The sequence below is a fragment of the Lolium rigidum genome, chromosome 3 (assembly GCF_022539505.1).
Source record: "Lolium rigidum isolate FL_2022 chromosome 3, APGP_CSIRO_Lrig_0.1, whole genome shotgun sequence".
Lineage (NCBI taxonomy): Eukaryota > Viridiplantae > Streptophyta > Magnoliopsida > Poales > Poaceae > Lolium > Lolium rigidum.
This window is the reverse complement of record NC_061510.1, coordinates 326132288-326147485: the sequence shown is the minus strand read 5'-3', so window position 1 is coordinate 326147485 and position 15198 is coordinate 326132288. Positions and strand designations below refer to the sequence as shown.

The following is a 15198-nucleotide window of genomic DNA, read 5'->3' as shown; positions in this document are numbered from 1 at the left end:
CTACTATACTCCTAACATTAAAAAGTGGACTGCTTCTCCCCATTTGTTCGTCTCTTTTCTTTTATCTATATTTTCAGTTAAAATTATAGCCACTGTCACTCTTTAAGTGAAAAAAGTGCTTCACACCATCTTTATCGCACATTTGGGAAAGCAAAGGATCGACGTATGAGCAACTCATCTGCAATATTTCGCGAGTTAAAAACAAAGGGGATGCATTCCAACCATGTGAAAAAAGATTTTCTTTCATCTTTTTGTTTTTTCAACAATTGAGGGCTTTACTTTAGTAAAAAAAATAGTGTAATTTTCCTGTTTTTTCTTTGAAAAACAAAAATGTTGCAACTTTCGTTTTGTTCCCGAAAAGAAGACAACCGTAAAGATGCACAATGAGTAGGGACTAAACAGTAGAATATAAAGTTGTTTATTTTGATGTGAGGCTGTGGCAACGCACGGGTTTCGTGCTAGTCTATATATACCTAATAATAAAGGAGCTAAGGTTTCTGCCAGAATTTTCGTCCAACTTTTATTTAGACCGTTTTACCCTCCCACCAAAATACATAATACAACACAATGATACCGGTTCGTTTTCTCTGCCTGTTCTCTTCCACGCGACCACTGAACCTGACGGCCCCGTCGCGGCGACCTCGCTGACCACGCGCCAGCGCGCCACGAGAGTCGAGACCTCCATTCGCGAGCAAGGTCACGGGAAAGAGTGATGCAGAACGACGGCCGGAGGCAGATGTGGCCGACCAATTGGAGTGCGGCGGCACTTACTGGCGTCGGAGGCTCACGGAAGCTCCAGGCCGCGCGCGACGCCGTCGAGCGTCTGCAGGGGCGCGGGCGCACGGAACTCGCTGCGGCCACATCCCGCGCAGCAGCGCCGCTCGCCGCGGGTCAACGCCGCCCGCCGCCCACGGGCTTCGCGCTGCCAAGGCCCGCAAAACCTCGAGACACCGCTTCATCCGCGAGCAGAATAAGAATCAGGCGCGTCGTCCGCTGGCAGAAGGGAGTCGACCTGGAGCTCAATCGCAGCTCCTGGCGCAGCAGCACTCCCTGATCTCCTTTCCTTGCAAAGAAGAATGTATGTGGTGGCCTCCGCTCCTCTGAAGAACTTGAGCCGGCAAAGATCTAATAGGAGAGTGCGGGATAACATGGAAGTTAAGAGGAGAATAGAATCGGGGAGCGGATTTTGAGGAGAAGCGGAGAGAAAGGGGATTTTTTTCATGGAGCTGTTCGGACGGGGAAAAATATTGCAGAAGAGGATGTTTGTCTCGGTCGAGTTGTGTGGTCCCACCATTTTCAGGCTGCGGGGACGCAGTGTTGACTGTTAGTCAGGGCATCTCCAGCGGCGTGACGCATTTTAGCGTCCGCGCGCGTCCGTTTGCGTCGGTCTTTTTGGTCGAAACGACCGCGCGTCCGTTTGCGTCGGGGGTGGCTCCAGCGGCACGACGCATTTTTTTTTAGGACGAATCATTTTTTTTGAACTGAAACATAATTTACAAAAACTGAAACATAAACTTACATACTTGAAAACATAAAAAAAAACCTAAAACGCCCTCTGCTCGCGCATCGTGGCCGTCGTTGCTCCTCGTCGTCTGTCGAGCAAGATGACCTCGGGTATGTCCCACGGCCGGTAGCCATCCGGGGAGCGTACGCCGGGCGCGATGGCGGTGCTCGAGGTTGAGGAGGCTGCGGGCGAGGCGGCGGTGGAGCGCCCGGGCCGCGGCCGTGGCGGCGGATGAGGAGTCCGGCCATAAGGGCGTTACGGCGGTGGGGGAGGCGCCCAAGGTTGTGGCGGCGGTGGAGGAGGCGCCTCCGAGTCCGGGAGCGCTCGTCGAAGGGCTTCATCCGCGGACGAGGCCCGGCGGCATGACGGCGGTGGCGTAGCGGGGCAACGGCGGCCGGACGGGCGCGTCGTACTCGGAGACGAGGAGGCCGACCTTGGCCATCTCGTCGTCCGTCATGTTGTCGGGGAACTCGAAGTTCCGGCCCTCCGCCATGGCCTGCTGCCATTCGTGGAAGACGAGGCCGACGTAGTCGTCGCTGTCGTCCTTCACGTCCTCGCTATGGTACGCGAGCGCCTCGATGTAGTCGTCGTTGTCGTCGTACATGGTGTAGGCTTCGTCATCGTCGTCCTCGTCCTCGCGGTCGTTGTGCTGCGGCTGCTGACGACGCGTCGGTGCCTGCTGACGACGCGTCGGCGCCTGCTGACGACGAGCCGGCGGTGCAGGGCCGAAGGGATAATCCATGTCGCCCATGAAGCCAGCCCTTCGTCTGTTGTCCGTCTCCGTGGACAGGTACGTACGCCAACTCTCCGAGTCGATGGCGTACGCCGGATCGGCGAGGAGGTCCGCCGGCAGATATCGCCTCCGCCGCGGATCTTCTTGGTCCGCTCGGAGCTCGCGCGCCGCATCTGGAGGGATGGGCACCGGCGGCGGTGAGCCGCCGGCCGCCGAGCGGCCGCACGCCGGACCGAGGCGTCGCACGGCACCCATTTGCCGTGCATGAGCCTCCCCACCGTGACGGGGAGCGGCACCTTCTTCTTGCCGCTGCCGGAGGCCTCGAAGTCATTCTTCTTCCCCATGGCGCAGCGTGGCGGTTGTGGTGCGAGTGGAGCCGTGGGCGAAGGAGCAACGCGGCCGGCCGGACTTTTAAGGGCGGCTGCGCACGGGATACGATGCCATTGAAGGCGGCGCGAAGCCCGGCCGCCGCCCGCCGGTGCACGCGCGAACAGGAAGGCTGCGGCATTCATGGCGGCGCGGACGCGGAGCGCCGACCGCGGAAGCGATGGCCGCGGAGCGATGCCCTCCATGCGGGCTCGTCGCCGGGCGGGCCGGTGGAGACCGCAGCGGACACTTTGCGCGTCCGCGCAGCGTCCGCCGAGACGCAAACCTGGCGCATATTTGGGCCAGGTTTGCGTCTCCGCGGATGGCCCGGTCACTTTGCGTCGTGCCGCTGGAGACGGTGCCAGACGCATTTACGACCAAAGCGGACGCAAACGGTCGTTGAGCGACCGTTTGCGTCGCGCCGCTGGAGATGCCCTCAGGCCGATTTATATACTCCCTCTCTCACAGTTTATAAGGCACGCGCGTACCTTTAGGTTGTAAATTTGATCAAGTTAGCATTCGTTATATGTTATAAAAATTATATCATTAGAAAGTTTAGATGTTCTATTTTCTAATGATATAATTTTTGTATTATATAATTTAAATTATATAGATTAAATTGATGACCTAGGGGTACAAGCGCGCCTAATAAACTGTGAAGGAGGGAGTAGCTAAGTTTCCTGAAATATAGCATGCCTCTGAAAACAAAGCAGCAGCAGAAGAAGATCGTGGAAAGAATCTCTCTCGTACTTAGCAGGCGCACTTCGGCTTTCCTCGTGGGCCTAACAGAAATTGTGCACTTCGGTTTTTCTCTTGGGCCTAACAGAAATACGAAAACACTTGCAAGCCACCGATTGAATCACCGCTTCAATATTCTAGATTGATTAGTCCCACATGGGTACCACTAGAAAAAGACCAACTTTTACGAAGGGAAACTAGACCAGCACAAAACGACACGTGGCAGGCTGTACTGCTTTCGCACGTGCCGAGGTACACGCGGGCTCGCCCACCGCGCGCCTCGCGTACTCGCGCTCGCGCACCGCGTACTTCCCCGTGTGAGTCCCTCCGCTACGCGCATGTCGTGGCCCTGCCTGGGCGTACTCCCTGCCGCACCATGCATGCATTGCTACCACATGTACTAGATTTAGATGTGCGCCTTGGCGCACGACCCCGTGGAGCTCGCACCAATCTACGGGTATTTTTATTGAATTTGAAAAGCAAAAGCAATAGGTCTAAGGTATAACCGAACACATCTAATCATAACGGAGAAAATATGATTATATACAATCGAATATGATACAATAACTAATACGCAATCCGCTCCATAGTAAGTATCTGGGATTTAGTGCACAAAGCACTAATAATAAGAGTGGAGAAAACGGTAGTGAAATAGGAATAAACACATGTCGTTTTTCCTGAGAAAGCACGCCACAGGACAAAATAAACTACATAACTACGCAATTGATAGCAGCATGAAGCAAAAGCACTCACATATACAACCATTGCATCATACACTTGATTTATATGTACAATACCACAACAAAAGTGAGGAACACAATCCTCAGATATGTAGATAATATGAAGCAAACAAATATCAATGGTTTGTGGCACCTGGAAGCAACATTCATGAAAACTAAATCACACAACAATCAACGCCAAATCACAACTTGGAACAATCAGATGATAGACAATACAGACTCAGCGACAATTTATCATAGACTCAAATTCAGCATGTATACCTAATGTGAAGCTGAAATTTGTACAGTGTAAGGGTTGTTTTTCTTGTCAGCTGCACCTGCCAGGCTGCCACATCTTTGACAGATTGTGACACACATCTGCAATAAATATATTTTGTCAAGACATGTCGAACAGATGCAAAATATCTAACCACCGGGATAACTTGTACAATGGCGTGTGATTGCTGAAGAACTACTTGCTTTTTATCATCGGCTAGGTTTGATAGTTGATTCTATGTCAACAATTGTATCCTTGCAAAGAATGTTATTTATCAGCTCGGTTGCCTGTCCTTTATCTTGACTGTTATAAATCAAAGGTACCATAGTCTGCAAAACATGATCTATAGAGAAAGAAAGATAAATATAATATAAAGAACACATCTCATGAGAAATGAAAAACAACGTGCAGTAGATCTTTGATGTCTACGTTCCCCCTCCTTTCCTGTAGACAGTGTTGGGCCTCCAAGTGCAGAGGTTTGTAGAACAGCAGCAAGTTTCCCTTAAGTGGATACCCAAGGTTTATCGAACTCAGGGAGGAAGAGGTCAAAGATATCCCTCTCATGCAACCCTGCAACCACAAAGCAAGAAGTCTCTTGTGTCCCCAACACACCAAATAGGTGCACTAGTTCGGCGAAGAGATAGTGAAATACAGGTGGTATAAATAAGTATGAGCGGTAGCAACGGTGCCGAGAAAAGTGCTTGGCGTGTAGTTGATGGTGGTGGTATTGCAGCGAGTAGTAACGCGATAGAAACGAGTAAACAAGCGAGTAGTAACTCAGCAGTATTTAGGAACAAGGCCTAGGGAATAGACTTTCACTAGTGGACACTCTCAACATCGATCACATAACAGAACAGATAAATGCATACTCTACACTTTTGTTGGATGATGAACATATTGCGTAGGATTACACGAACCCTCAATGCCGGAGTTAACAAGCTCCACAATAATGCTCATGTTTAAGTAACCTTTAGTGTAAGATAGATCAACGCTACTAAACCAAGTACTAGCATAGCATGCACACTTGTAACCTTCATGCATATGTAGGAGGAATAGATCACATCAATAATATCATAATGATAATTAACTCCACAATCTACAAGAGATCATGATCATAGCCTACGACAAGAACCACACGGTGCACGCACTAGTCACCTTTACACACATGCAGGAGGAATAGAACTACTTTAATAACATCACTAGAGTAGCACATAGATGAATTGTGATACAAACTCATATGAATCTCAATGAGATCATTGTATTGAAGTACATGGAAGAGAGATGAACCACATAGCTACCGGTACAGCCCCGAGCCTCGATGGAGAACTACTCCCTCCTCATGGGAGCAGCGGCGGTGATGAAGATGGCGGTGGAGACGGCAGCGGTGTTGATGGAGATGGCAGCGGTGTCGATGGAGAAGCCTTCGGGGGCACTTCCCCGCTCCGGCGAGGTGCCGGAACGGAGTTCGTCCCCCGAGTTGGAGTTTCGCGATGGCGGCGGCGCCACGGTAGCTTTTCGGAGTTTCGTCAATTGGTGTCGAGGTTTTAGGTCATGGACGACTTAAATAGGCGAAGAGGCGGCGCGGGAGGGCTGACGGGGGGCCACACCATAGGGCGGCGCGGCCCCCCTCCGGCCGCGCCGGCCTAGGGTTTGGTGGCCCCGTGGCCCCCTCCGGTCCTTCCGGGTGTTCCGGATGCTTCGGATGAAAATAGGAACTTTGGCGTTGATTTCGTCCGATTCCGAGAATATTTCGTTACTAGGATTTCTGAAACCAAAAACAGCGAGAAAACGAGAAGCTGGCACTTCGGCATCTTGTTAATAGGTTAGTTCCGAGAAAATGCACGAATATGACATAAAGTGTGCATAAAACATGTAGATAACATCAATAATGTGGCATGGAACACAAGAAATTATGGATACGTTGGAGACGTATCAGCATCCCCAAGCTTAGTTCCGCTCGTCCCGAGCGAGTAAAACGATAACAAAGATAATTTACGGAGTGACATGCCATCATAAACTTGATCATACTATTTGTACAGCATATGTAGTGAATGCAGCGATCAAAACAATGTATATGACATGAGTAAACAAGTGAATCATATAGCAAAGACTTTTCATGAATAGCACTTCAAGACAAGCATCAATAAGTCTTGCATAAGAGTTAACTCATAAAGCAATAATTCAAAGTAAAGGCATTGAAGCAACACAAAGGAAGATGAAGTTTCAGCGGTTGCTTTCAACTTATAACATGTATATCTCATGGATAAATGTCAATGCAAAGCAATATAACAAATGCAATATGCAAATATGTAAGAATCAATGCACAGTTCACACAAGTGTTTGCTTCTTGAGGTGGAGAGAAATAGGTGAAGCTGACTCAACAATAAAAGTAAAAGAATGGTCCTTCAAAGAGGAAAGCATCGATTGCTATATTTGTGCTAGAGCTTTGATTTTGAAAACATAAAGAGAGCATAAAAGTAAAGTTTTGAGAGGTGTTTGTTGTTGTCAACGAATGGTAGTGGGTACTCTAACCCCCTTGCCAGACAAACCTTCAAAGAGCGGCTCCCATTTTATTTTATTTTTGGATGGCACTCCTTCCAACCTTTCTTTCACAAACCATGGCTAACCGAATCCTCGGGTGCCTGCCAACAATCTCATACCATGAAGGAGTGCCTTTTTATTTTAGTTTTATTATGATGACACTCCTCCCAACCTTTGCTTACACAAGCCATGGCTAACCGAATCCTTCGGGTGCCGTCCAACAATCACATACCATGGAGGAGTGTCTATTTTTAGTTTGTTAATTTGGGACTCGGGAATCCCATTGCCAGCTCTTTTTGCAAAATTATTGGATAAGCGGATGAAGCCACTAGTCCATTGGTGAAAGTTGCCCAACAAGATTGAAAGATAAACACCACATACTTCCTCATGAGCTATAAAACATTGACACAAATCAGAGGTAATAAATTTTGAATTGTTTAAAGGTAGCACTCAAGCAATTTACTTTGGAATGGCGGAGAAATACCATGTAGTAGGTAGGTATGGTGGACACAAATGGCATAGTGTTGGCTCAAGTATTTGGATGCATGAGAAGTATTCCCTCTCGATACAAGGTTTAGGCTAGCAAGGTTGTTTGAGGCAAACACAAGGATGAACTAGTACAGCAAAACTCACATAAAAGACATATTACAAGTATTATAAGACTATACATCGTCTTCCTTGTTGTTCAAACACCTTACTAGAAATTATCTAGACCTTAGAGAGACCAATTATGCAAACCAAATTTTAGCATGCTCTATGTATTTCTTCACTAATAGGTGCAAAGTATATGATGCAAGAGCTTAAACATGAGCACAACAATTGCCAAGTATCACATTACCCAAGACATTATAGCAATTACTACATGTATCATTTTCCAATTCCAACCATATAACAATTTAACGAAGAGGAAACTTCGCCATGAATATTATGAGCTAAGAACACATGTGTTCATATGAACCAGCGGAGCGTGTCTCTCTCCCACACAAGCATGATGTAATCCAATTTATTCAAACAAAAACAAAAACAAAAGCAAACAAACAGACGCTCCAAGAAAAAGCACATAAGATGTGATGGAATAAAAATATAGTTTCGGGGGAGGAACCTGATAATGTTGTCGATGAAGAAGGGGATGCCTTGGGCATCCCCAAGCTTAGACGCTTGAGTCTTCTTGATATATGCAGGGGTGAACCACCGGGTGCATCCCCAAGCTTAGAGCTTTCACTCTCCTTGATCATAGTATATCATCCTCCTCTCTTGATCCTTGAAAACTTCCTCCACACCAAACTCGAAACAACTCATTAGAGGGTTAGTGCACAATATAAATTGACATATTCAGAGGTGACACAATCATTCTTAACACTTCTGGACATTGCATAATGCTACTGGACATTAGTGGATCAAAGAAATTCATCCAACATAGCGAAAGAGGCAATGCGAAATAAAAGGCAGAATCTGTCAAAACAGAACAGTTCGTATTGACGGATTTTAAAATGGCCACCAGACTTGCTCAAATGAAAATGCTCAAATTGAATGAAAGTTGCGTACATATCTGAGGATCATGCACGTAAATTGGCATAATTTTCTGAGCTTCCTGCAGGGCAGTGGGCTCAGATTCGTGACAGCAAAGAAATCTGGAACTGCGCAGTAATCCAAATCTAGTACTTACTTTTCTATCAACGGCTTAACTTGGCACAACAAAACTCAAAACTAAGATAAGGAGAGGTTGCTACAGTAGTAAACAACTTCCAAGACACAAATATAAAACAAAGTACTGTAGCAAAATAACACATGGGTTATCTCCCAAGAAGTTCTTTCTTTTTAGCCATTAAGATGGGCTCAGCAGTTTTAATGATCCACTCGCAAGAAATAGTATTTGAAGCAAGAGAGAGCTTCAAGAGGCAAATTCAAAACAAATTTAAGTCTAACATGCTTCCTATGCATAGGAATCTTGTAAATAAACAAGTTCATAAAGAGCAAAGTAACAAGCATAGGAAGATAAAACAAGTGTAGCTTGAAAAATTTCAGCACATAGAGAGGCATTTTAGTAACATGAAAATTTCTACAACCATATTTTCCTCTCTCATAATAACTTTCAGTAGCATCATGAGAAAACTCAACAATATAACTATCAAATGAAACATTCTTATCATGAGTCTCATGCATAAAATTATTACTACTCCCAACATAAGCATAATCAATTTTATTAGTTGTAGTGGGAGCAAATTCAACAAAGTAGATATCATTATTATTCTCATCATCAAATATAGGAGGCATATTGTAATCATAATCAAATTCACTCTCCATAGTAGGTGGCACCAAAAGACCACTATCATTATAATCATCATAAATAGGAGGTAAAGAATCATCAAAGTAAATTTTCTCCTCAATGCTTGGGGGACTAAAAATATCATGAAAACCAGCTTCCCCAAGCTTAGAACTTTCTATATTATTGTCAACAATGGTGTTCAAAGCGTTCATACTAATATTACTACCAGCATGCAAAGAAGATTTCATAGGTTTTTTAATTTTCGCATCAAACAATCCATGTTTTAAATCAGGAAATAGAACAAGAAGCTCACTCTTGTACATTATGCCAAACTAGTGTAAACAAGAAACAAAAAGTTGCAATTGCAGGATCTAGAGGAAATAGCTTCGAGCACACACACGACGGCGCCGGAAAAATACTTTACCTGGGACCGTAGTATGAGAGCCTTTTACCTTTCCTCCCCGGCAACGGCGCCAGAAAAGTGCTTGATGTCTACGTTCCCCCTCCTTTCCTGTAGACAGTGTTGGGCCTCCAAGTGCAGAGGTTTGTAGAACAGCGGCAAGTTTCCCTTAAGTGGATACCCAAGGTTTATCGAACTCGGGGAGGAAGAGGTCAAAGATATCCCTCTCATGCAACCCTGCAACCACAAAGCAAGAAGTCTCTTGTGTCCCCAACACACCAAATAGGTGCACTAGTTCGGCGAAGAGATAGTGAAATACAGGTGGTATAAATAAGTATGAGCGGTAGCAACGGTGCCAGAAAAGTGCTTGGCGTGTAGTTGATGGTGGTGGTATTGCAGCGAGTAGTAACGCGATAGAAACGATGAAACAAGCGAGTAGTAACTCAGCAGTATTTAGGAACAAGGCCTAGGGAATAGACTTTCACTAGTGGACACTCTCAACATCGATCACATAACGGAACGAGATAAATGCATACTCTACACTTTTGTTGGATGATGAACATATTGCGTAGGATTACACGAACCCTCAATGCCGGAGTTAACAAGCTCCACAATAATGCTCATGTTTAAGTAACCTTTAGTGTAAGATAGATCAACGCTACTAAACCAAGTACTAGCATAGCATGCACACTTGTAACCTTCATGCATATGTAGGAGGAATAGATCACATCAATAATATCATAATGATAATTAACTCCACAATCTACAAGAGATCATGATCATAGCCTACGACAAGAACCACACGGTGCACGCACTAGTCACCTTTACACACATGCAGGAGGAATAGAACTACTTTAATAACATCACTAGAGTAGCACATAGATGAATTGTGATACAAACTCATATGAATCTCAATGAGATCATTGTATTGAAGTACATGGAAGAGAGATGAACCACATAGCTACCGGTACAGCCCCGAGCCTCGATGGAGAACTACTCCCTCCTCATGGGAGCAGCAGCGGTGATGAAGATGGCGGTGGAGACGGCAGCGGTGTTGATGGAGATGGCAGCGGTGTCGATGGAGAAGCCTTCCGGGGGCACTTCCCCGCTCCGGCAGGGTGCCGGAACAGAGTTCTGTCCCCCGAATTGGAGTTTCGCGATGGCGGCGGCGCCACAGTAACTTTTCTGGAGTTTCGTCAATTGGTGTCGAGGTTTTAGGTCATGACGACTTAAATAGGCGAAGAGGCGGCGCAGGAGGGCTGACAGGGGGGCCACACCATAGGGCGGCGCGGCCCCCCCTCTGGCCGCGCCAGCCTAGGGTTTGGTGGCCCTGTGGCCCCCCTCTGGTCCTTCCCGGGTGTTCCGGATGCTTCCGATGAAAATAGGAACTTTGGCGTTGATTTCGTCCGATTCCGAGAATATTTCGTTACTAGGATTTCTGAAACCAAAAACAGCAGAAAACAGGAGCTGGCACTTCGGCATCTTGTTAATAGGTTAGTTCCAGAAAATGCACGAATATGACATAAGGTGTGCATAAAACATGTAGATAACATCAATAATGTGGCATGGAACACAAGAAATTATGGATACGTTGGAGACGTATCAATCTTCTCTATATTAAACTTTGAACAGCTAGCCCCTATTTGTTCATACCAATAAAGAACAATATAGTGAGCAATTTATAAAACTTACCACATAAGATCCTAGGTATAAGGCACACCATCTAGGAGCGCATCAGCATGTTCAGCCACATCAAGAAGATGCCACTTGCATCTATCATCTAGACATAGTTGAGTTGTGTGAAATTTTATTGCTATTCCCTCCCTCCATTTAAAAATATAAATCCTGTAAATTTGGCAATATTTTAGATTATATGAAACTTGCATGTAGAACTAATGGTCCTTCTCTCTTTTTTACTCATTTATTTATCTCTATCATTTATGGCTAAACATACATACTAACTGTTCTCTCATATTCTCAAAAAAATAATACCATCGGCTATCGTGGTCATTTCCCTGTAATATTAATTAGTGGCATCCTTATTTCCTGAAATAGAATAAAACATGCACTACAAAATGGAACAGATGGACCATCAGGATTGGCAATCCTTAATTCATATTCTCATTAATAGCTAATTAATAACTTTGATCCGTTCTTAAAATAAAATAAAACAGACAATGCATTTTCCAAAAGATGAAGGAAACAAAAGCACTTGGACTTCCACCCAAAAACTTGAACATCCCAATATTTTTATATCAAGCTAACAATGTTATACACTACTTGATGCATCATAAATTAGTGTAACTTTCTAATCCCATATAAATATGAGTTATCAATAACGGTCCAATTATTGTATTGTCTTTGTTATGTAGCATGCAACAAGACATTTCCTCCTTTCTTTAGCAGCTTCTCGCTACAAATTATTTTGGCAAATAGTACTTGTCTAGAGTCGACATAGCAAGGGGATCAGATCGGAAGGCTACCTTTGCGGGACAGCTCGATGCGGACGAAATGAAGGTGTGGAGTAAATCCTCCATCTCCCACGCTGCTTCCATCCTCGGCCACTGCCCTTCCATCGCCCTGCAGCTTCTTGTGGGCCCACTCAAACGCTCGCCCATGGCCTCCCCTCCATCACCGTGTGGGTCCATCATGGCCTCTGGCCGGCCAGAAATGATTCTACAAATAAAAGACACTGCCTCAGAAACTATCTCTGTAAATTAAATATATTAACTCAGTTCAGTGATTTGTAGTACTCGCTAAATTATGCATGGTTCAGTCGGATAGTACAAGACACGACCACTCCTACATAGAAAAAAAAGTGGTACAAATGGACGGCTGCTTATGCTCATACAAATATACCAAGCGAGAGAATGTATGCGTCGTGTAAATTAACCCGCAGGTTTAATATGCAAAACTTTACGTTTGCATTCCTGTGTTTTATGCTAATTAAACTACCTAAACAGAAATCCTCCCAGAGGAGGTATGGAGCAGGAATATGTGAAGAGGATGAGTAACTGTCTAAACAGAAATCCTCCAACACGAAATATATTATATTTAAAACTTGTCATTTACAGACACATCGATGCAGCATATTAGAATGCCCCGGCACAATGAATCTCAAAATGACAATGCCTAGAATAGAATGATTACTAAATCACAATCTATGCAACATGAACATAGCCAGTTCTAATGTGATCCAACAATCGTCAGATAACAAAAAGTATCGGCTTACAAAACCCCGTAACGTATGTATGGTCGAGGTAGTAATTTCCTTCTCTGAGATTTTAAAACTCTGAGCAGCTAATAGAACCATACCAAAAAGAATAGAGCTCCCCACTTCATTAGCATCATCCTCGCCACGTCAAAAAAAAATCGGCAGTGCATAAGTTCTAATACAGTTGGAACAAAAAAAACATAGGAAAAATGCCAGAAAGTGTTACAAGTAGATATAAGAATGGCAGAATAAAAGCATTATAAAAGGTAGAGCTATAAACATGAGGAATGAAGACCAACAATAACAGCAATGTAATCTAATTTTGTAGTTCAGGATCTAGACCTTTACGTTTCAAACAATTAAGTTCATCTTTCATGCAGGCACTGATAGGAGAAGGGAGAATCAGCAGCAGCTCGCCTGAGCTTGACGTATACAATAAATTGGGTCTTCTATTTGATTTCCACATGCAGTGCGCTCAGGATGGTAGTGCCACATGATCCGTCTCGGGCGGCATGGGATCCACTGCGACCAGGATGACGGCAGCACTCCATTGACACATTCCTTGACCTATACAATGAATTGTTCTTAAACAACTTCTAGTGTAATAGTATAAATATTCATGTGGAAATCAAACATTCACATCTTACTATTTCAGTATCTACCTTTATACTATGGAAATCCATATTTTCGTGAGGACAATCATGCTATAATTATATAAAACTGTTCCACTCCAGGGAGAATTAATTTTGCATCTCCAGCAGGCTCTTTCTTTGTTCGATTGAACCTCCTGTAGTAGAAATCCCTTCGATATCCAGGAAGTTTGAGCTACCTCAAATCATTGCAATAATCCAATTAACAACCTATGGAGTTTTATAGTCACTATATGTAATATAATTTGAATGTGCTCGAATGTTTGAAATTCAGAATACAAATATTGTGTTTCAGCATATTAATAATGTAGGTGCCAGATCTTGCAAATAATAAATAAATGCAGATACCTTTAGTGCACAATATAATTTGTTAGATCAAAGTTACTGAGCATACATGATACATGCATCTTGAAAAGAACATTGTTCCCTGTCTGAAAACCACATGCAACAGAAACATCAGTTTCTTTTCTTCTTCTTTAGAAACGGAATAATTTATAGACACAAATAAATAACAGTGGGGAAATCTATAAAACATTAATATTGTTTGATTATGCTCATCTCATTCTTCAAGGTAAAATTAAGAACCTACACAGAGATAAATCACATGCCTGGGATAACCTGACCAATTATAACAGGGAGTGCTAAACTTTACAATACAAACTGATCAACGATATAACTATGACAAAGTAAGGTTTACACCCAATTTATGTCATTTTCAACAATATACAATACCGTGAAACTTAAGCCGATGTGCACTTTCTATAACCACGATAAAAATTAGGTGAAAAAATAATAATATTTCTTTTTAGTTTTATAAGACGAAGCCAATAGGGATGAACTTGGGATAACTAACACAAAATTGCAAATGGAGTAGAAAAAAGTATTTCAGGGACGAGCCTTGGAGCACGGTCTCCGACTTTCACACTGACAATAATTTGGCAACCGCTATATTAACCATATATGAAAATCTAATGTGAGTAGGCGGTAGGGAAGATACACAGAACTTAGTCGTTTAAAAAGGGAAGTACAAAACAACTTAGCACAAACGAATGGCAAAAGCAATATCCACACAGTTGCACAAGGGGACTTGCAGCGGGAACCTAATTCGTATGTACATGTCAATTACAAAGGAAGGACAGTCTTTAGAGGACACGACATAGCTGATAAAATTGTCTTCCACACTGATTAATATTTTGTAAAAAATTATATTTTTTGAAAAAGGATCAAAGAGAATGCAGTTGACTTAATTACTGGGACCAGCACAAAATTACACAGATCATTTAAGAAATACAAGCCGATAATAAGTAGTAATTAGTAATAAATAGACGAAAAAATATAGAGAAATATATTTAGTTAGTGCACTGCATAGCGATGCCTTGTCTTATCACATGGTTCGGCGTGACACCAGCTCACCGACAATAGAACTCCATGGCACTGGATCAAATTGATATTTAGTTAGTGCACCGCATCATGAGAAAGGAATCACAAAGATCCAAAGTGAGTATAGCTAATGAAATGAAACCGAGCCATGATATTATACCGCATGTCTTCAGCAATAACGCATTGCTTCAGTGGCTAGTTCCTCCCTATTCAGTGTAGGCAACAAGCTTCAGCAAACAAGCTCATACCTAATATTAAGATTCAATACTCGAAGAAGAGAGACAAGGCATCACTAAAATTTGAGATTAAATTCAATAATATTATTTAAATTTTACTTGTGTTTTCATGATCAGTTTTACAGCATGCCATATCATTGATATGCATTTTGACTTAATGGCAATAGAGAGCAG

At 43.7% G+C, this 15198-nt stretch overlaps 1 long non-coding RNA gene across 3 annotated transcripts; it reads right to left on the bottom strand.

Moving 5' to 3' along the window:
- Window positions 1–4076: 4076 nt before the first annotated feature.
- Window positions 4077–14789, bottom strand: LOC124703845. Of its 3 annotated transcripts, XR_007003351.1 has the most exons (6): window positions 13421–14789; window positions 13101–13325; window positions 12028–12220; window positions 11237–11389; window positions 4343–4438; window positions 4077–4214 (listed from the first exon to the last, which is right to left on the bottom strand). It is a non-coding gene; the product is annotated as an uncharacterized LOC124703845 (long non-coding RNA). The 3 variants fall into 3 exon arrangements; XR_007003350.1 differs by having other exon boundaries at window positions 4077–4438; XR_007003352.1 differs by lacking the exon at window positions 11237–11389 and having other exon boundaries at window positions 4077–4438.
- Between the last annotated feature and the right edge of the window lie 409 nt (window positions 14790–15198).